The sequence below is a fragment of the Pinus tabuliformis genome, chromosome 7 (genome assembly GCF_031772625.1).
Source record: "Pinus tabuliformis cultivar Carrire ecotype Pingquan chromosome 7, CPIR1, whole genome shotgun sequence".
Classification (NCBI taxonomy): domain Eukaryota; kingdom Viridiplantae; phylum Streptophyta; class Pinopsida; order Pinales; family Pinaceae; genus Pinus; species Pinus tabuliformis.
Window position 1 is genome coordinate 632,124,791 of NC_142293.1, and position 23,426 is coordinate 632,148,216.

Below are 23,426 nucleotides of genomic sequence, written 5' to 3' on the forward strand. Positions count from 1 at the left end.
CCAACAGATAGGGGGGCATGCTTCTCCATCGCAAAGGCAAAAGAAACCTTTCATCCCCCCACTAGCTCTAGGATCAATTTCTTCATTTACTCCAAGTCCTTTCTGCCCTGAAAGATGGCTACCTTTATCATAAATTGAAAAACATATGGTGACAATGGATGGCTCACGGTCACAAATAACAAGTCATACATCACAGTATTTCTGCGCATTTCCTCTACCGTCAAGGTGCACTAAACCTTGTTAACCTCCGTGAGTAGGCGAGCTTCATCAATAAAAGGCAATTTTGCCACACCCTGCCAAGCAAAGCATTTATCATTCATGTCTATCTCAAAGTCAGTAGGATAAAAATCAATAATAGGTGAGTTTGGATCAGTCATCAAGGGTCTATAATGTTCAAGAAGAGCACTTGCACTTGCAGCTGGAAGATTTCCCATGAGCTGATTGAATAGTTTGAATGGCTTCCCTAGTTCAAAGCTTATCTCCAACCGATCCATATCCCTCAGATTAGATGCAAACAGAGCATAGTGATATGGATAAAACCATTGCCACGAACATACACCTTGGTAGAAATAGCGCATAACCCAGCACAATCCTTCAGTATATTTCAAAATAACATATTTTCTAGCTTCATTGATTTCTTCTGGAGCGTGGGCCGTAAACTTTTCTTTGTAATACCTTTCTTTCCACCTAGGCTCCCCTAGTTTAACCTTATCCCCTTGTGGTGCATCAAAATTGAAAATATCTGATTTTTCTTTAAGTACATTCTTCAGCTTCAATCTGAATCCCTCCAAGTCATTTTTTTCCCCTCTTTTAAATTCTGCATCAACCTCCTCAAATTTCTGGAGATGCATTTGCCGCTTTACAGAAGGGAAAAGGTCTCCAATATTTTAATGCAAAAATCTGGGTCAAATCCGCCACATATGTTCTTTGGATCGAATGCCAAAGTATGCAATGATTGCCACCTAAGACATAACACCACTTTCATTCAATTTGGATCATGAATACGCAGATGAATTGTTTTACATTCAACATTCGGCAATTACATTACTGTCATTTGCTAGTATGATGACATCTTGCATGTAACATCCGTGCTTTTCAATGTAATCCTGCGTTAAGATCATGTCCGGAAGATCAGTTTCTGGAAAGTATCGTTCATTTTATTGTTTTGTAAATATAGTCACTCCAAATTGGATAGATTGGCCAAATTTGGCATTGGTCCCGTGAAGAGATTATGTTCGAGAGACAGATGGGCTAATCGAGTCAAGTTTGCAAAATCGCTAGGCACCGATCCTGTTAGATCCCTTCCCGGCAAATCTATTTCAGAAATTATTATTTCCCCAGAGTTTTATCACAGCGAATTCCATTCTACGGTATCAAATAGCAAGGGTCAACATAAATCCAACCTTTTATGTCGACTCTACTTTTTATAGTGTTAAGAGCATCAATATCTTGAGAATATGTTGGGTAGTCTGATTGAAGTCGCTGGTAATACTCGAAAGCATTGATTATAGGAGGAAGGGTAGACTCACTTCCCTCAATCAAAGTAAAAACAACATTTGATGTAGCACCGGAGTGGATTGGAACCTCTTGAGCAAAATAATTTCACACCGAAGTAATGGTTTAGGACACCTTTACACCATCTATCTCGACAAAAATGATCTCGATTTCAGACATAGCCACATTCTTGATCTCTGCAATCTTTGATATTCTTTCTATGTAGTTTACTTGAGGAGCACCGACATTAGCCTCGACCTTGAATTCTCTCTTCAAACGGTCAACAATGATTTCAAGATGCAACTCCCCCATACCTTCAATAACAGTTTGATTGCTCTCTTCATCTCTTGAGAAGTGAAAAGAAGGATCTTCCTGAGCAAGCTTGACAAGACCCATAGACATCTTGTCCACATCAGCTTTTGTTTTCAGTTCAATTGTGACTTTAATAACAGGTTCAGGAAAGTCCATTCTCTCCAGCACAACTGGCTTATCAGGATCACAAAGAGTCTCTCCTGTTATTGTATCCTTCAAACCAGCAAGTGCTACTATATCCCCTGTCACAACAATCTTGACATCATCTCGACTAATTGCATGCATTCGTAATAAACGTCCAATTCTTTCTTTCTTCCCTTTGTTGGAATTAAGTACATATGATCCAGCTATGAGGACGCCAGAGTAAACTCAGACAAATGTAAGAGATCCTACCAAGGGATCTGTCATAATTTTAAAAGCAAGTCCGGCAAATGGTTCATCATCACTAGCACGCCTTTCTAGGGTTACTTCTGGATCATCAACATCTGTTCCCTTCATTGGTGGCAAGTCAATAGGGGAAGGCAAATAATCCACAACAGCATCCAATAAAGGCTGCACACCCTTGTTCTTAAATGCTGAGCCACAAAGAACGGGAACAAAACTGATAGATATGGTGCCCTTTCTGATCAATCTCTTGATTGTTTTCTCGTCGGGTTCCTTTCCCTCGTGATATTTCTCCATCACATCATCATCAAGTTCTACTATAGTTTCAATCATTTGATTCCTATATTCTGTGGCTAAATCTAGAAGGTCTGCTGGAATATCCTCATAGCTAAACTTCGCACTCAATTCCTCTCTAGACCACAACACAACCTTCATTTTCACGAAATCAATAAGTCCCTAAAAATGTTCCTCCACCCCAATGGGAATTTGCAGAATAAGAGGTTTTTCCCCTTGGTTTATTACTATCATGTCCCTTGTCCTGAAAAAGTTTGCTCCAAGTCAATCCATTTTGTTAACAAAACAAATTCTGGTAACACCATACCTATCTGCTTGTCTCCATACAGTCTCTAACTACAGCTCAACACCAGAAACACTGTCAAATAGACAGATAGAAAGAAAAATCCAACTCGGAGAAGATTTGGCAGAAAATTCACATTACAGGCTTATGCGCCACGCGCCAATCCTAGTGCGCCATGCCTGGTGAGTGCGTCGCGCCAGTGTATATTTGCACTGTGTAAAAGTGCCTAGTGCGCCGCACTCCTTCAGTGCATCACGCCACCTGTTGTGTGCGCCACGCGCCGTCTTTACACAGTCATGGCTTTAATATCACAACTTTTTTCTTCCAATCTTCACACTCGACTTCTCTTTTAAGCTTTCGATATCTCATTGAGTGCAAATGAATGAATGGCTTTAAGAAATATCTTATATAGACATGGTTTAATCTTTGCTTCTTCAAAACCCATTGTTTACATTGCAGAACTTGGCACTTTGACAACTTTGATACAAACTCTGTTTTACAATTTTTTCATTTTTGATTTTTTTTTTTAATGATGAGACTCTTTGTCTGCTTGCAGGGATGTTTAGCATGAAGTTTGGCAAGGTGACTAGAGCCTGCAAAACCATTTCACATGTGCCTTCCATCCCTGAAATTCCCATGCTGATATTGCTATTGTTGAAATGCATTTGAATATCTTCTTTGCAGCCACAGAAGAGCTTAAACAACGTTGGACAATTTAAGAGGAGGAACAAAATCTGAACTGCCTGCAATTGTGCATTTGCACCAACTTTCTTCCATAAAATTTTAGACAAGCTTTTGTAAAATAATATTTGACCAAATTGTTCTCATTCTATGCCTGGATGACTCTTCCTTACAATTAAATTCATTGTAGAAATGACTTGCAATTTTATGCTCCTGCTTGGATTATCCAACATTATTTGATGAAGCTTCCTGAAGAGTGTAATCCACATTGCAAAATGAGGGTTGAGGCTGTGCATGAAGAGCTGTAGAACTGAAAATTTACATATTTATTACAACAAACAATTTTAACGATTTCTTCTTCAAAACAGGGTTTTGAAGAAGAAACATTCTCAGCTTTATTGGTGATGAAAATTGTGAAGTGAAAACTTATTAGGAACCTCCCTGCTGGCATTGTTGGACATGGTTGAAGACCAAATCAACTAACCCTAGACCTAGGAGCTAAATGACTCTTTGTTGACTAAAATGGCATTTGATGACTGCAAATGACGAGAAATGACGAGAAATGAACCTTGGTGAATTTGACTCTGACAGACGATTGACAAGACTGAGTCTAACAGAAAGGATGCACTTGATTCAATCAATCATGCCTCATGATCTACATGTGTACTTGAAGAAGCTGTGTACACATCCCCACCTTCATCTAAGGTGGTTTCCGCCTCTGCAGAAGGAGCATCATCAGATTCCTTTCCTTTGTTGGGAGCTTAATATTTACAGTCCCTTTTGTAGTGCCCTTCCTTTCCACATTTCTAGCACACCACCTTTACAGGTTTCCCTGGAGATTTAGATCTCTCTCTATATTTAGATCTCCCACTCGATGAATTATTTTTGTTTATGTTATGGGACCATCCTCGTACAGACAAGGCATCACCATTCTGGCTCTCCATATTTTTCCATCTCATCTCCTCTGTCAGCAAGGATGAGACTATTTCATCAAACTGTAAGGCAATTTCATTGTTACCTATTGCAATAACCAGACTATCCTACAAATCTGGTAGAGAACACAACAAAATAATGCACTTATCTTCATCTAAAATTTTGATATCAACAGACGATAACTAACTCACAATAGTATTAAATTCATTCAGATGCTTTGTCACTGAGTCTCCATCCTTCATCCTTAGGTTATACAGCTTTTTCCTTAGGAATAGTTTATTCACCAGAGACTTAGATTGTTAAAAAGTCCCTAACTTGTCCCAAAAAGCCTTCACCATAGCTTCCCCTGATACATTCAACAATACTGAATCTGAGACACACAATCATGTTGTGCTCTTTGCCTTCCAATCCAACTTCTTCCATTCTTCATCAGACACTCCCATTGGTTTAGTACCTGGATCTACCGCGATCAACTGATCTTTATCCACTAACATATCCTCCATCTTGAGTTTCCACTACTCAAAACTCTGACCATTAAATTTCTCGATCTCTATCTTTCCACTACTCACCATCTCCTTTCACTACTAGAATCAATCCCGCCAATCTCCCATTGAACAGGATCTACCACAGGCCCGAGCGAAACCCCTCAATAACAAAGGTGTCCCCTTGAAGCCAAAACATCTCTGATACTAAATGTAGGTCTTAACCCTGTACAGAAATTACCTGCATATGAATTCTAAAACACAAAAAATAAACAATTCGAGATCATAACACATAAAACACATACATAGAGATTTTCCCCTGGGTTCGAAAACCGGGACTACCAGCTTGATTTTTCATTATGTTGCTTTCAATGTTACAATACATATTTATATGTGACGAAGCATCCAATACCATCGACCGAAAACCATTGCATCCAAAACCATGGACCGAAAACCATCGAGTCCAAAACCATGTGCGAAAATCATGCACAAAGCCATAGGTAGGTCCGCCCAACGTAATATAGGGTCTAAAAACAAAAATTTCCAAGGCACTGCACTGGACCCAATAGAGTGGGGTTACCTGCACCCCTCAAACCCCTTGTGACTCCACTCTGTATGCAATTGGCGCAACAAAGGGGGGGATCTGGCCCCCTTCTAACCCCCCGAGTTAACTACTTGGGCTAGTCGTGGAAAGAATATAACACAACCCAACAGTTTGTCCCTAAAAGACAAGTTCAGTGCTACTACAATAAATTTGTGCCACGATAATGAAGAACTACCAGGATTTGCTCTCATTTTAAAGGAATACAGATAGGGTACGGGAACCACAATTCGAAGCCTCACCAATTCGGAGATACCATAGTTTGGTGCTTTATCATTTCTGTGATTTGTATCGGTTCTATCACATTGCTCCCATAATGTGTGACACAATTTTTTCTCACTGATGAATTTATGCTCCTCCCATGTTTTAGCGATCTCATAGTGATACGAGTTCAGTGTCATTACAAGGATCAAAGTGTGAAGAAGAATGGTCGTTGCTGGAACTATTGGCCTGATGGATGGAGGAAGTCTCAATTATAAGTTGTAATGGTCTTGGTCATCTCATCTTGAATCTACTAAAGGAAGAATTTGTGACAGGGTTTTCCCTTTGAGGGGGGTTTGGCCCTGCCAACATGCCTATATCTTGTGTTCTCTTCTTCTGTTGTTTGGAATTATTCTTCATGAGAAGAAAATATAACTAAGAAATATAATAATGATAATGAAGAAATCACAAGTTAATCTCATAATAAGGGAAATCATTTTAACTTCCAACTCCTTATATTTCCAAATATGTGATCAGAGCTAAGGTCATGATCAAAGGCAGTTTAAACACCACTTAGTGAAAGATTTTGTTTGCATTTGTTTTGAATACCATTTCCAGGCTAATAGAACTAAGAGTATAGTGAGATAAAACAAGAAGAAGGATCTCAATATGCCTCATGGTGAATAAGTTCAGTTATTTTAGAATGGGTTAGTAGGATGATATCACTTTCTAAAAGGAAATACAACTACATAGAGAAACTAGAGTGCAAAACTTAGCAAGATAGTTCAGATACTTCAGGAGATCGAAGTTCAGTGTAACTTCAGTGAGATAATTTAAGTGTCACCATTGTAATAATAATTCACTTCCACCTCAGTAAGAAGGTTTTGGTGCCATCACAGTAGGAGGATCTCAGTACTACCACAGGTAGAAGAATACGGGTCTAACTGCTAGCTCAGTCACCATATCAATTCATCCTCTGTGCTACTTCAATTTGGCGCTATTATAATGACCTCAATTTAGCAATATCACATGACCACAATGACCTCAACTTGGGGATATTTCAATGATGCTAATGTAGTGAATACTACTATGTTCTATCATAATAGTATAAGTTTTGGTAATATGGATGCGTTTCAATATTGTTACAGTGGTGCCTGTCACAGAGAATAGGTCTTGCTAAAACTACAGTGATGCCTATCATCATAAGCATCACTACAATGATACTTTTCATGGCGATAAGGAGAATTGAGGCTCAAGTAATATATGGTTGAAGTACTACAAGATTTGAGGCATTGTTATGGTTATTGATATATAACAATGAAGTAGAATATGCTGCCTTCCACTCATTGAAGAAATAGAACTTAACACAACTTCGTGTAGAGATAGATCAAGGATCTCATATCATAATACTAGCACAAGGAACCAGCTTGAAGGAACCACTCTTTGAGGATCTCAATACAAAGAACCAAGTATTGTTACCACAACAAGTCCAATATTTTATCAAATTATAGGTATGTAATCACAAGGTACGTATGTACATAACATTTTAGTTTTTCAATGATTCTCATTTATGGCTAGTCTAGGGTGAAGTTTGTAACATGAATCCTTATCTTATAGAGATTATAAGTAATCTAGGATGTCAAGTATAAGTCCTTGAATGAGAGAAGGAATAACTTTTATAGGATTCCATCCTCCATGGTTACATAGGAGATCTAACTTAAGAAATTAAATCGTATTCATGGTATCACATGTTTTCCTTGAAGGTATATTACATGTATAAAATACAATGGCTTACGATTCAAGTAATTCCGACAAGGTTTGTCATGAAGCATTTCTAGGTATGTATTAGACCATACATCTTATAAAATTATCTTCATCGTATTTTGAAATTTGTGCTACTAACATCGTTATGTCTAGCTCTCTTGAATCATAATGATTCTTGTTCTATGTGATTTATCACTTGATAAATATTTCCCTCCTTGTATTCTTAATTGAATTTGTAGAACCCTAGATAGGTTCTCTAGAAAACCCTAACCTAAGGTATGTTGACAATGTGTGAAATCCTTACCTTCTTAGGGCTATTCCGAAATTCTATCTAAATTTTTCATTGATGATGTAATGTTTTAGATCTGAATATGATCATGAAATATTAACTTGTTAGGGTTGAATGATGTTTGTTTGAAATCCCTAACCTTTTCAATTTTGGGTTTGCTTTGCTATGTTATGAAACCCTAGATCTTTAAGGCTTGGTTGGGTTTATAAGAAAAACCATTGTTATGTATTTAGAGTCCTAGGAATGTGTCCATTGGTTGAAACCCTAGCTTGTTCTATTATGGTATATGTCTCACATTGCCTGACATATGATGTGCTTATGATGTACTGATGAATTCCTAGATATATGTGTTGACTTAAGTGTAAATGGTCATGAGTCCTAGGGTTCGGAAACAATCCCTAAAAAAGGTCTTATGTTCTAGGATAATGATGTTTGGTAAATATAGGGTTTTGCACCTAAACCGTAGTAGCAATTAAATTCTCTAGTATGTCTAATATAACAACTTGAGATCTATTTATATAATTATTGTTGAGGTTGCGAAAATTAAGTTATAAGGTTTTGGAGTTGAACCTTAGTAGAAGTAAAATATTTGATATGGTGATTTGAGATTTGGGTAAGATCGTTGAAATCCAATTTTTGGTTGGCATTGATGGTTGATTGAAAATCTATGGTTTGCAACTAACCCTAGTGGAAGTTGGATATGTTAATGATTAAGCTGTGATTGGTTTCAATTGTTGAGGCTCATATATGAAATCTAGGATATGTATACAAATCTTAGTGAGGAGTCTAACATATGAATTCTGAAAGTTGTTAGATTCATTGATTTGATTTGTTTCTAGGTTTTGCTATATGAAGGAAATTTTTGTTGAAAGAATATTGAAACACTAGATATAATGAGTTTGATTGATGTGTTTTAAATGTGAGTTAAAGTTTGTAAAAAAAACTTGGGCAAGAAGTTGAAGTATTGAAGTATACTTTCTTTTTGATTATGTTTGTAAATGCCTCCACTATTATAATTTTTTTTTATATGGCTAACTTCATGCTTCTATAATTTTTTTTGTACTTGTTATCTAAGTTGTGCAGGTACATTATCTTCAAGTTGGTGAATATGATAGTAAAATAAATTTGATACGATAAGCATGATATATGAATGAATCTGATAAGAAGGATGGAAGCCATGAAGGCTTCTCCCATGTCGTAAACAAGTAGTAGAGCTCCCTAAGTTAAGAAGGAGCGTGGATAAAATCTCCTTGTGATAAGAGGATTGTTGAGAATATTCTTTGTATACGAATAAATAAATCCTCTCTAATTAAGACGAAGTGACAGCTATAATTCTCTACTCCATGTGTCATGCCCTAGACCAGGACTAACAATCGTAAGTCTCAGTGAAGGACATGAGTGAGAGAATCAAATTGGAGAATACATCTTGAGCTTTTGTTGAAAGAAGGAAATTAGCATCTGATTGAAGGATATGTTGTTGCATGAGAAGTAGGAAAACAAAGTATATGATTGAGTAATATTTTGTCGGAGATTCAATTGACTATCCTACTATGAAAAGTTGAAAAGAAACATTAAGTTGTGTGGAAGACACCAAAGGTTTGTATTTGATTATGTACATATGAAAGTATATTATTGATTGGGGTTGTGCTTGTACAGGTAAATCTCTTGAAGGATTTTGATAGCGTGATGGTTACCAATTAGCTTGATTTCGAAAGATTTGTTGTTCTTGATCTGGTCGATCAAGGGGCGTTGAGGCATTTATGTGTGAAGAAGTTTCTAGGAGGACATCTGGGTGACACTTTGTGTTGATGTATAGGTCTCAAAGTTGGAAGGGTGGTGTTAGTCGTTGAGCTCTGATACACACCTCGATTTCTGGGTTTGTGGTTAGCAGGTAAGCATGATGGTACCGAGAGAGCCAAAAATGTTGAGTCCATCTTATTCCCACCCGGATAGATTTCCCTCATCAAGAACCTAGTCTGTGGAATTACAGTGCCTAAATTGTTGAGAGAACAATGGATAGATTTCCCTGGTTAGGAATCTAGTACATGGCATTGCGGTGCCTAAACTTCTTCATAGATGATGTGTCGATATCTTCCATGTACCTCTTTGGTTATACAAAAATATGAATACCTCCCTAATTAAGAGGTAGTGTTGGAAAATGTTACTAGGTTTAGTATTCATTATTATACTTAAGTCAAATATAATATATTTATCAAAATAAAGTAAAAAAAGAAATATTATTATTATTTTTTGACGTGTTAAAGGATGGGTTTCATGCTTGTGGCAAATGTATAGTTCACGCCTCTCCATTGAAGGCTATAGGTTATCATCAAAGTCAAAATGAGAAGACTCCTCCATCCATCGAAGTATCCTTATTGTCCAAAGAACCCTCATCAAGTTGGTTATCCTCAAAATAACTCATGTCGGCTCATAACAATGATGCTTCTCTTCAAGATATCATGTCATCTCATATATGGAAAAACAACTATATATATGGGAGTGAGGATTTCACATTATATAAACATAGAAGCTCACATAGAATCACAGAAAGACAAGTTCGCATGTCTTAGGAAATAGGTTTGGTTATATCTGAAATGTAGCTCGGTCTATCTCTAAAATTGAAGTGCAGATATCTCTGAAAGAGAAGGTCGAATTGTGAGAGGTGCAGTGCTATTAAAATAACTTTTTGCCACAACAGTGAAGAAGGATCAGTGTTCGGTCTAAGTTTAAAGGAATTTAGATAGGGTACATGAATCGCAGTTCGGTGCCACAACAATTCTAAGATACCACAGTTTGGTGCTTTAACATTTCAGTGATGTATCTCACTGCTATCAAATTGTTGCCACAGTATATGACATGATCTTATTTTAGTGATGAATTCATGGTCCTCCATTGTTTTGGTGAAGTGTGAAGAAGAATGAATGCTACTGGAATTGTTGACTTGATGGATGGAGGAAGTCTCGAACCTAAGTTCTAAGGGTCTTCATTGTCTCATCCTGAATCTATTGAAGGAAGAATTTGTGACTGCGTTTTCCCCTCGATGGGGGTTTTTCCGTGGCAGCATGCCTATATATTGTGTTCTCTTATTTTTTGTTTGGAATTAATCCTAATGATAAGAAAAGATAAGTAATAAATCTAATACTAATAATGAAAGCATCACATGTTAATGTCATAATAAGGGAAATTAAGGAAGTCTCAAACCTAAGTTCTAAGGGTCTTCATTGTCTCATCTTGAATCTACTGAAGGATGAATTTGTGGCTGCATTTTCCCCTCGATGGGGGTTTTTCTGTGGCAACATGCCTATATCTTGTGTTCTCTTATTTTTTTTGTTTGGAATTAATCCTGATCATAAGAAAAGATAATTAATAAATCTAATACTAATAATGAAAACATCACATGTTAATGTCATAATAAGGGAAATTGTTATAACTGCCAACTCTTTGGATTTCCCAAAAGATATGTACATGGGGAAATTGCCTATGGGATTCATTAATTAGCAGCTAATTTTTCTTTGGATCTCATTGGGTTCTTCGATTGAGATTGGGCTTGCAACAACATTGATCACAAGTCCACCTCCGGTTACGTACTTAGTTTAGGATCTGACCCAATTTGTTGGTCAGGCAAGAAGCAAGATGTCATTGCCTTATCATAAGCAGAGGTCGAGTACAAAGGAGCAGTCAATGCCACTATCCAATCCACTTGGCCAGAACATTTCCTATCTGATATTGGTATCATTTTCCATGGTCCAATTGTCATTTGGTTTGATAGTTAAACTAGGAAGTTTTGTAGAGATCTAGTGCAGAAGTAGCGGACCAAACATATCGAGATCCACATGCATTTCATTAGAGAAATAATTCATGATGGGATCATCAATCTTTAGTATTGTCCCAGTTCCAAGGAAAGTGTCGATATCTTCACCAAGACATTCACTAAGAAGAAGTTTCGATTTCTGCGAGATCTTCTCGGGGTGAAGGACACGACTTCCTAGCAATTGTCTTTTCTCTACTTTTTGCATTATCTTTTGGTGGGGGGTTATTTTCCCATGGGTTGTCCCTATTTCCTCTTTTCATGCATTTTATATGGGTACCTAAAGTGACTTGTTGTAGGGACTCATTCATTTTGTATCATAAACACTTAAGTTATGCTTACCTGGGGTTGTTGGTGTAGATGCACCTAGTTAGCGTTAGCTTTAGTTCAACTCTAGTTATTGCATGTGATGTGCATTTGTCTTTAGTGATTTAACTCGAGTGCTTACCTGTGCTACGCACTTGCAGTAACTCTAGTGCTTGCATGTGGTGCATGTGCACATAAACAGAGCATAAAACACACTTAGCTTTAGTTATCCATAGTTATTGCATGTAAAACTAAGTTTAATTTAGTTGCTTTATGTATTGATTATCAAACTAATATTGTGTAATTAAATTCATTCTCAATTCCAATTTTCTTTTCAATTTCTTACAAATTTGTGAAATTATTCTTCAGATCTGTATTTGTGCTCTAATAATTTTAGAACAAAAACACTTAAAAGTAAATTTATGGTTATTTTTGAAATAATTTAAAACCTTTTAGATACAATAATATTCTTTATATAATGATAATTTATCCATTCATCCACGTATTTTTCCTTTTAACAAACCATAGACATTCAGATTGTTGTCATTTCCATGTAGCTCGATGTAAGCGGTGCTGCTTTGAATGTTAAACCCAAATTTATAGATTAGCTTGCAAGAATCCAGTCACTCAATTTAACCACGTCGCTATCATAGATAATTTCTGTATGAGAATATCCTCACAAATATTAAACTTCGTCTGTATGATATTTATGTAATAAACAAATATATAGATTCTTTGTTGGCATTGCAGCTATAATATACTTGATGACCATCTAAAATTTCACCGTAGTGCACAGGATCCCTTGAAAATGTTGATAAATCGCCATCACTATTAGTTATTTAACATCCTGGCAACCATGGTTGTCACTTCTATTTAATTTATTGACCCCACTTTGGTTTGCAGGTACATACTCAAGAGGTGATTATTGTTTGAAATCTTTGATATCGTCCCTTTTCACTGAGATTATGATCAGAGTCTTACGCTATATTGAAAATTACAGGTCGTACCAACATAGCTATGAAATTTCAACTGGAAAAATAGTTCCCAAGATACCAAATATCGTACAACATTGACATCATGCAATGGATTTTTAATTAGAAGTAGTTTAACTTATCCACTGAAAAATTTACGTGTTATATATATATATATATATATACATTATTTTCATGTATTCACCCTATGCATTAATGAAAATAAAGTAGTTCAAAATCAAATGGAAGGTGCTTTCTTTGCAGTGTCATATGGCACGCTCGATGTGATGACTCTACTTTGCACGATGCTATAAGGTGTCTTCATATTGCACTGTATGTTTCTCATGTCAGTCCGGAATATAGCTTTGGTCATCACGACTGTGATTTCAGGCTTCATATTTATCGTTTTTGTACCAAAGAGGATTATCCGCATGTCTTCTTTTCTTATAAAATAATAGTCGGTATATAGTTTGTTTGGTTCAAAATACTAGTATAGATATATTTTAAACACTGATTTGATATATTTTTATATTTTTAAAGATTAAATATTTTGGAGTGGAAATTGTTGTTATTTATATATATATTTTCTAAATAAAGGTTAAAATGGAAAATAATTAGATAATTTGAGAAATTTTAACGATAAGAATTATTTTAGATTCATTTTAATTTTGTATTTGTGAGAGGTCAAATATTTTTTCATACTAAAAGAATTTTTCATTTCAAGAAATTTGATCTCTTTGCACTTAGTAGATCTACACTGATTTGGTTACTTGTAATTTGACCAAGTCAAAATGTTAAAGAAGACATCACATTACAACATTTCTACTATATTTGGCTAGATTGGTTTAGGGTTTAGTATCTATCCATTCATGATATTGAGTAGCCCATGATATTTTCTCATGGTATTAGATAATAATTTTTTAAGTCACAATATTATTTTATATTATTTAAATATATTATATTTTTTCTTATTTTAAAATATTATTACTATATTTGAATAAGTTTAATACAATACAATTTATGCTATTAAATAATCCATGATATTGCAACAAGTATTTGTCGTATTTTAGATAAAATTGACTAAAAAAATAAGAGTCAAAAAATGTAAAATAATGAAATTATTTGACATGTATTAACAATAAGAAGTAGCCTAGATACATTTTAACTCTCTTTCCACTCTAAAAGAAGCTTGCATCTCAACATATTTGAATTCTTGCAACACTTCTTTCTAAATCCAAAGTTTAAATGAATCTAAACTGTTTTAATTGTTTTTATGTAATTTAACTAAGTGAAAATGTTTTATTGATAATTATAATTATATGGTTATTTTATTTTACTTTTATGTAATTTTAGTCAAAATACTAAACAGTACATCACATTACAACATATTTATCATACTACGCTGAGTTAGTTTACAATTCACTATTTATGAGCCCATGGTATTAAGTAACTCATGGTATTTGCCATGTTACTAGATAATAACTTTCTAAATTTGAGCAATATTTTATATTATTAAAATATATATTTATTTTCTTGTGTTAAAATACTATTAAAAACAAATTATTGTTTATGATCAATGGTATTTGGTAATAACCCTTTAAATGTGGGTTTTATTTTATAATATCTTTTAATCTTATAAATTCTACATATGAATATAAATATATCATATTGAGCAATTATTTAAAATTGTTTAACATTCTATCTTTGTCATATTACATTATGCTTGACCACCTTTCCTATTTGTATAACACTTAGTGCAATATTTTTTTCATTTATAGTTTTGATTGAAATATGTACTCAAATATTTATTTATATCTTATATTAATTTTTATTATTAATAATATTTTAAATGCTACATATTAATTTTATATGAAAAATTGAATAAATTACAACTCTATTATTATTATTATTATTAAACACTAATTTTTTTAGTTTCAATTATTTCTTCTCTTTCCCAATTGAAATAATTTGTTATAGTAAACATATTATATATATATATATATATATATATATATTAAAATATTTTATTTATTTATTTAAATGTTATATTGAAATTATTTTTAAATAAATATAAAAAATTATATATTTTTAATATTTATAAGAAAAAATGTTTATGATTAAGAATGAGAGTGAATAGATTTTTACATATCATATCAATTAAACAAATTTAATAAATTTAAGATAATTAAAAGTAACGAAAATATACCTTCATTATTATTTAATGGTTTTTCCATATCTTTTTATTTTTTATTATACATCGTTTGCTATTTTAATTAGAAAATATTTTATTTTTATCTAAAGAAAACAAATAGAAAAAATAAAATACCATACTATGTTGTAAACTGCCCTTTACTCTATAAATAATCACCATGCTGAAGTAATTGCTTATCTAGCAAGCCAAAACCAACTCCATTAAGGATCTCACATCGATGCCTACTGGTTGCCTTATAAAACTTTTATTTTACTTGTTGGGGTCTTCTCATCATAATTAATAGTTTCACTGCTCAATCCACTGCATGTATGTTATAATCGATGATCATGCTTGACATGAGGCTCTGAACCTCCCAATTTCAGGTGAAAATGATAGTGAAGTATGGAATGTGCTACTTTCTAACATATGTGTTATCTTTAGGTTATCATCCATTTTTCTCTTCATGATCAATCAAAGGTGAATGATTGCACTAGTGCACCTGTTTCATAGGCTAATAATGTTCCCTGAGATGAAAATCGGTGATACGCGACTGATTGTTTTGCAAACTAAGCCAGTGTTTGTTAAACCATGCATAGATAAATTATAGAGTGTCACGCCCCTACACCTGCGGTAGTCTTCCAACTGCTTGTAGCAAGGTGCGGCAGTACCGAATGCTTTCTTTTCACCAATACTAACATTCGTGGACTACGCCTACTTTCACAGTAACATTACGTAGCTTGTGTTTCGCAACCATGTAAACATGCAATTATCCTTTATACTTAATGAAGCCCATACTCATTCATTATCCATAGCAATTATAACAAGAACATCAACAATTGCAACAAGTATAAAGGGGAGGGGCAACTCCCCGTAATGTGAGTCTGCCCGACAATATATTATATCAGTTTTCCAATAGTACAATCATCAAGTATACTTAGCAAAACTCCAAGTCTATACTTAGTCAAATTTACAACCGAGGCATAGAACTGCCTTTACAACACTTGTACCAATCTTGCATGGTAGGAGGGTGCTCACCCGAGACACCTAGAACTCCTCCTCAAGCCCTGCACAAATCTGCACGTTCATCACCCAACATACGGCACACCTTGCCAACCATCAACCAAGAATCAGCTATGCGCATTCTCCAACCAAAACTGCGCACTTCTTCTTGCTCTGCGTAAATGTGTTATGTTTGAATGATTGAAGTGATTCCAAATGATCCCAAGCGCCATCCATATATACGCATGGGTGAAGGGGTGGTCACTTGTTAAGCCGACCCCCTAATGTGTGGCTTGCACACCCACAAACTCTCCATGGTATCATCGGCCAGCCCTCATGAACGCCCACGCATCATTGGGTATAAATCGTCTTTCGGTCCACGCTCATTTTGCAAGTGTCGCAAGTCGCTCTCCTATTGTCGCATTTATCGTCGCATTTCTTCGGCACTCCCGTCGCACTTCCGTTCGTCGCGCGCCCGCCCGCGCCCTCGTGCACGGCGACTTTGCCCGGCGCCCGTCGCACAATTGCCCGGAGGCCTTAGACAGAGGGTCGAGGTGTCGAACGGCCTTTTGTCTTCCTTTTTGGTCATTTTTTTTTTTTTATCTTGGCCCCTTCTTCTTTCTCGTTCTCGCTTCTTCGCATCAGCTTTTGAATACACTACTGCAGGACTTTTGGGATACTTTTGATATCAACTCTGTTTTTTTGTTCTGGGTGGGCTTGCTTAGCCTCTGTTCAATGCAGATCAATGCTCTGTACTCCTCTCTCAGATGGTTGGTTCTGGTTCTTTGGGCTCTGCATTGGTAATAGTGTGAGATTAAAGCCTATGTTTTATGCCTATATAATTGCTTTTATTTCAATAAAAGAGACTGTTTTTTTGTCTGCGAAAAAATAAAATTACAGAAGCTTCAAACCATTTTCTTTTTGCTAGATGGAGCAACCCAGCACATTTGCTTTTTAGGTTGCCTAGGAAATAACCTGTGCTGGATCATAATCCAATTAATCTCCTCTATCAATAACGGAGTTGAATTTGAAAAATGGAGCGCAATGTAATCTTTGGCGAATTTACACATATTGCATTGCACAAGGCCGGTATTAGATGCCTAAAATTTTTATAACCACCATGAACTTATGCAGAAAATGTACTTCGAACCTGCATGTGTAATGAATAGGATGCCCCACCATTCGGAATCAATAGTTATCATTATAATAGTTTCAAGAGTCAACCATGATTTAATTTATATAGCAACCCCAATGAATCAGACAACGTAAATTCTTTGATTAATTATTCTTCATAATAACCGATTCAAAATACGAAGTATTTAACTTTGATGTGCGTGTTATTCCTGATCAATCACTGTTATGAATATCCTATAAATTATTATTATTATTTTGGGAAATATCCCATATCGATGCCGTAAAAATTATAGAGATAAAATATTGTAGAATGTATCAAAGTCATCAAATGCCTTAGGAAAAACATAAAAGTAATAATCATAGTAATAAAATGTTATAGGAATGTATCAAAATCATTAAATACTCTATGCAAAACATAAAAGAGTTAAAATAAATAAAATATAATAAATCAAGACTATATGCATTATACTTTTCCATGTGGATATATATTAAAATATATTCAAACCCTTATGATATGATATTAAAATATGATAAGTTTCCGGGATATTATACTTTTTCATGGGGATATATATTAAAGTATATTTCAAACCCTTATGATAGGATATTAAAATATGACAAGTTTCCTAGATATGTATATATGTTATGTATATATGTTGGGATATTAATTTTTATTTATGCTATGTTTAAATTCAAAAATTTTCAATTTTTTATTTCAAATGTTTATATTTTGAAATTGTAAATTTGTTGGGTATAAAATATTTTTTCCAAATAATTTACTAATTGAATTATTTTCTCAACTATCTAGATTGTCTAATTAAGATACTTTATCTTAAGCCATAACTTATATAAATATATGTTATTGTGCGTAATAATAATATTCTAAGAATAGTATTGTGTACTAATGCTATTTTGGTATTAAAGCTACTCTAGGTGTAACTTTCTCACAAAAGGATCAAATATATGAGAGAGAGGTCACATCAATTTGCTATAGAAATAGGTTAGCTTATGTTTATTTAAGTAGTTTGTTTGTGTGAAATTTTCTTTGTCTAAGCTTGTTTTGAGCTACATGTAGACTTTGTAATGTGTGAGAATTATAGACTAGCTATAGAATTAACACAACAAGTTGGTGATCTGAATGCCTCTTAAGTGAGTGTGGCTTCTAGTGAGAAGGGTGTTCTTGTGGCCCAGTTAGAACACCAATAAGGAACCTATGCAAATTTCCATGCATGAATACCAAATGGTGAGTTGGGAGATCCACATATGAGCAATATATCTTATGTCATTAAGAGGGTTTGGAAATTATAATAAATCAACATTGAGTTGATCTAGCCGAGTTAAAGGATTTGGTGCAAGTTATAGGGGGAGAAAACTATTGACTTACATTTCAGATGCTTGGAATTTCATCAAGGCATTATTACTGCAAGGATCATACACACAATATTTTGTAACTTTAGCTTTCCAATAAAAAGGAATGACAATACTAGTCATAACCTTTCATAGGAATTTGAGCAAATGAGCTAAAGGAATATAGGATTTGTAATAGCCTTGATGATTTAGGTTATTTCAATGGTGTGTGATTATATTAGATTCATGTAAAGTGAATAATGATGAATTTATAAAATCATATGAAATATGTCAAATTATAAGGTTAACTCACGAACATTCAATATTTAGATTTCTTTCCTAGATAACTAGGAAGTACAATAGATGGCACCCTTGTATCAAGGTAAATGCAAGTATGTCAATATGTTGACGGTGCTGGACCCGCCAACATTCAAGGGATCACCCAGGCATGAAGTCCCAACTAGACCTCACACCATTTGGTGTGGGAGTCCCATCCAGTATGATGGACCAGTTGCCATTGTCTTAAGGATTTGCCTCAACTCTTGCTTGTCAACACATGAGAGTGGTTCGCTTTGCCTTCGAGAAGTGAGGTTCATGTTCTTAGTGAGTGTAAGTGTACTTGTGTCAATGGTTCTTTCAATGTGAGGGGGAAAAGGTGAATGTGAGTTCCAGGTTGAAAGGGATCAGTCCCAACTCAGCTAGGAACACACAACACAAAGGACATACACAATTTCTGATGGAGTAGTCCACTCGGATGTAGCAGTCATGACATACAACGTAAGGTAACATGTACAACACTCATGGATCAGTATGAGATGAGTGCAATGATTGTTACAACAAGGTTCATGTGAAAGGTCTATCTACTATCCGGTAGAGCAGTCAATACAAACGGGACAGCATTAACATCGTATACAACACATTTCCATTAATAGATTATTCATTACAACAAATGAATCAATTTAGATGTAGAACACGTGGTTAAAGAAACATGCATTACAAGTGTTAAAGATCAATCTTACAACAAATACAATACATGTGTGAAAGCATGTTGGCCTCTTAACAGGCTTCTGAATTAAGTGAAAGTTCCAAGACACATCGTTACACCATACATCACTAACCCTGTTAGCATGCTGTTGGAGGCACTACTTACTCCTCAAAGAAAAGATTACAGACTCTCTTGTCTATGTTGGAGGAGTTGAGGTGAAAAGTCCTTTCATGTACAAATGAGGGGGTGTTTATAGCCAAGGGTGAAACTAACCCTTGTGGCTATTCAACTACCCTCATGACCGTTCGACCTCCATGAATTCCTGACTTACATGACTCTATGTTAAATAAGTGGCTCTCTTTGACTTCCACGTTACATCACATTGATTAACAACAAGCCCATAGTGGAGATGTGGGCAACAGGACTCATGAATTGAGTCGACATGACTTGACAAGACAATGCTGGTACATTCGTACTATGGCTGGAGTGCATGTTGAGCTACAGTGTTGATAAGTTATGGATCTCTTCATGGTGTATCATAGCTTCACCTCCGCATGGAAAAGTTCGTGGAGTCTTTGATGGTTCTTGGTTCACTTGATGGAGCTCTAGTATGGTGTTCCTTGCTTTCATGCTGTAAGGTTTGACAGGCTGACTTGTTCATGAAGGTGCATGTTTGTTGTGTTCGTTTGCTTCGCATGCTTCGTTTGTTCATCTGTTGGTGAACATTTCCATCTGCATGTGATCCCTTCATTCATCTTGTTCGTCGTTTTGAAATATTTGTGGGTGTACCTGTACCTACAATCACTCATGACAAGACACCATCAAATCCAAAACCTCCTAGTCTACCATGACACATGATCATTTAGATGTGGGTGACAGAGAGAGGCAGTAGGGCTGTGATGCAGGATGATGGCTCTGCGAAACTGCTAATTAAAAAATTTGCAAGAGTCACTGAGGAATGGAGATTGACGATCTAAGTTGAAAGTGACTTTCTGCAAAGGTCTTTCTCAGCTGGGAGGTAAACTTGCAAAAATTTGAGGAGGGACAGTTTGGGTTGTAGCAAGGCAAGGTAGGTATGTTTTGTGCATTTTCCAGAACGAATAGTCAATAGAGGCTGGATAGCCAAATTTGCACAATTTTTCTAGAGGTACGGGTCAGCCTGGATGAGGGGTTAGTAGGTAGGTATTGCACAATTTTTCTGGGGAACTACCCGGAGACTGGCAACCAGAACTACGCAATTCCCAAAGGGAATTGCTAGTTGGCTGTTGGGGTCACTAGCATCCAGACTTAGGCAATTCTCAGAGGGAACTGCTAGTTGGCTGCTGGGGTCACTGATAGCCAGACTTGTGCAATTCCTATATGGAACTTCCGGTTGGCTGTGCAGGTCACTAGAAGCCAGACTTGTGCAATTCCTAGAGGGAACTGGCAGTTGGCTGCTAGGGTCGCTGGCAACAGAAATTGCGCAATTCCTGGAGGGAACAAGCATTCTACTATTGGGAGCTACTGGCTGGGAAAATGGCACTAAGGCCGGGAGGCCATCATGCTGATCATCTCTATGCAATTTCTGAGTTGAGCTGACTGATGGGTAGCGGGAGGCCTGCTCATGAGCATTATGCGATTTCTGAGATGAATAGTCAATCAACTGTTCGGGTGGCCATCATGAGTGCTGATTGAATTTCCTGCGGGTAGCACAACTTAAAAGAACTAGCTTGGTGCTTCTGCGTAGTTCTAGTTAACAGTCGATCGAGTCAAAATCAAGGTGATGGTCTGACTGTCAGTGAGGAGTTTGGTCGTCAGAACTTCAACAAAAATGACTAAGTGTGTGAACAGTCGAAATATGCATAGGTGATCATACGGACACAAACTCACATCACTTGACAATGAAACGGACAAACCATCTCGACACACATCCTCAACATGACTGGCTGATGGTGCAAGCGATAATTGTGACACTCGTGATTGATCATTCATGATCGAGATGATGCTTGCACGACAATTAATATGACTCCATGTGTGAGTGCGACATATGCCTTTATGGCGAACACAACAAACACATATGAAGCAAAGACTTTGAGCATAACCAGAACATGGTCGCAAGCATTAATTAGGCACCAACCTGCAGAGACTTGAGTGCAATAAACAAGCAAGGTGAATGTAAAGACTCACACGAGCTCACGGAGTGAACTTGAGTGTGTGCAGTCATCAAGAGAAGCTCTCCAAGGGAGGCTCTGAAATTACTGCAGGCCAAAATTTTGGAGGGTGGTTGTAGCTGCTACAACACTTGGCGACACACTAGTAGAAATCTATCTTCTATGTTTTGGTTCATTGCTAGCACAAAACCTTGGTCTTTCAGGAAGTATTAAGTTGTTGTGTAGGTTACCTCATTTTCCCCACTTACCCCATGGACATACATGGTTCACCCCTTTCTAACTTAGTCAAAAACAATCAAAAGTTCAGCATAGATCTCAGTGCTTCAAATTTGGGAAGGGTAGTTTAGTTCGTGAGTTGAAGATTTTCAAAGTATAAATTTTCATCTCTGGTGTTGCTCCACTGCAATCAGGCCTAGACAGTACCTCAGCGAAGTCACATAGGAACACACACATTGCTCCACATTGAGCCATCCTGTCAATACCCCAATGGAGTTGCATGCTCCACCTCTCTACATAGGAAGCCTTTGTCTTCTTTTGCCTTTGTATTTTTTTAAAGAGAACTCTGCATAGGAACTTATTTATTTTTGGGGCGACAGAGGGACCCAAACTTATTGAGAGAAGAAGAGGTTGTTCCTTTAGAGAAGCATGTAAGACCTCTAACATAGGTTTGCTCATTTAGATTTTTCCCCTTATCCATTTCTACTAATTGTATAAGCTTGAACACACAGAGCAGAAGGCTCAGTACAGACATGGGGCTTCCTAGTGTGGACACAGGTTCACGGTTGGACCAAATATTCCCTTACAGATGATTCGTATTTTCCATCAAGACTTCATCAGTCGAAGGTTGTAACTAAACACAGAGAAAATGGACACAAGACTAGACAAGTGTTGCAGTGTGACAAGTCTCTTCAAATTTTAGCCACATACCCTATTCAAAATCCAAAATGTAGTAGCTGGAAACACTTATTTCTAGAAACAAAAATAGTAATATATCAAACAAACAAAATGCACGTGAACAAAAATAGTAGTCGGAATAAAACATAGCAAAAGAAAAGATAATAAGCAAAACAAACCAAATGAAACAACAAGCAGCAAGTAGACTATGTACAAGCCATGGGTGTGGCCCGACCTACTGAACTAATGTTTGAGGACTTGGCCATTTGACAGGAATATTATTAATCCTCCCATCGAGTAATTACAAATGATAGTTGTGTGAGCCAAGTTTCTCGTGGACCAGTTCCCATCCACCAGGCTCTCCTACCAGAACCTGGTGGCATTCCAGAAAACCTTCAAGTGAATACAACACTATTGTCTCAGGTACTGTGTGCAACATGGGCTCGGATGATGGCACGAGGTAATTATTATTACTACGGAAATGGTTCAAGTTTTTGAAGTCAATGCATAAGCGAATCTTCCTAGATTTCCTATGTGGAGGATTTAAATCAGAAAACCAAGTGTGATGACGAATTTTGTAATTAATCTAAACATTAAAATGTTGATCAACCTTTTTTGAACAATATGCATGTGTTACATGTTCTTTGCTATAACGTCTTGTCTTCTCCTTTACCTGGAACCTCATGTTGGATTTTTCACATGTAGTGGGTACTCAGGTCATCATTTACTCATGCGGGCCCATCTTGGTACTATTCAATCAAGCGGTCAATGATTCACCGCTGCTGCAGTGTGTAACTTGTACCGAGATTAGCCATCTTCAGATCATGGTGGATCCCCATGTTGCTCTATTTGTTCATAGTGCTGGCCTTTCGTGTGTTCAACATGAGTGCTTTAGAATCATTGTTTGTGACTCTGAACTTCAAACA

General features: G+C 36.1%; 1 pseudogene; it reads right to left on the reverse strand.

Annotated features, from left to right (window-relative positions):
- Window positions 1-1,620: 1,620 nt before the first annotated feature.
- Window positions 1,621-2,583, reverse strand: LOC149249025 (elongation factor G-1, chloroplastic pseudogene; annotated as a pseudogene).
- Between the last annotated feature and the right edge of the window lie 20,843 nt (window positions 2,584-23,426).